The following is a 907-nucleotide window of genomic DNA, read 5'->3' as shown; positions in this document are numbered from 1 at the left end:
GTAATCCTCACTTGATCCAAAAACTGTGGGTATTCTGCTAGTTACAAGATTACAAAATCTTCTTGATCCAACCCTTCCCTCCTCGCAAATTCATTAATATAAATTTATTTATTCTGGTGGTAACGGGACTGATTGCTATGAATTAGGACTGCTTCTGCACCAGTAACCAGCAGGACCCTAACTTGTTATTTATTATGCTGGCTCCAGCGTAGTACAAACGAAAGGCATGGACAGCTGTCTCCCTGGCCAGATCCCTTCACCAGCCGTAGTGGAGGGGGACCCCGCAGTCCCTGTTCTTGTTTCCAGGGAAAAAGGTTGGGGTATGTAGAGACAGGTGAAGAAGACGCATCTTCACTGCAGACAGAAGGTGACGCATACAGAACCAATGTCGTGGGGCTCTGCACTTCCCTGTGCCCCTTCTGCTTTGCTTTTCCTTTCTTAAACAAAGAGTCAGTTTGCCATCTAGCCACTCCAGCCTGCCTTAGTGCCATAAACACCTCTTTCCAAGTAACCTTTCCCTTCAGCTGTTGCATTTCCCTCCTCTTTTCCAGTCTGATAATCACCAAGCTGTCCCAGTGATAGAATGAACATCCCCCACCAGCTTTCCCACAGCAGCCCCTAGCAAGAAAATTATGCCAGGTGCAAAACGTTCCATATCAAGACTGAAACGTGAATAAACACCTTGCTCCCAACATTAGTCATGTCACAGTTGCACTGGAAGAAATATTTATGCCTTTAAATAGCATAACAGGACTTTTCAGCTATGGATATTTAATTATTCTTCTGTCCTCTATAGAGGAAATTTAACTTTTTGTAGTACAGAGGCAGACACCACCCCTCTTTTCACTGTATATTCATTCTCACTAATGGTTCTCTTAACAGGAAATTGACACTTTGGAATCATCAG

The sequence above is a fragment of the Gavia stellata genome, chromosome 3 (genome assembly GCF_030936135.1).
Source record: "Gavia stellata isolate bGavSte3 chromosome 3, bGavSte3.hap2, whole genome shotgun sequence".
Taxonomy (NCBI): Eukaryota; Metazoa; Chordata; class Aves; order Gaviiformes; family Gaviidae; genus Gavia; species Gavia stellata.
The sequence above is the reverse complement of the archived record's forward strand: the minus strand, read 5'-3'. Positions refer to the sequence as shown.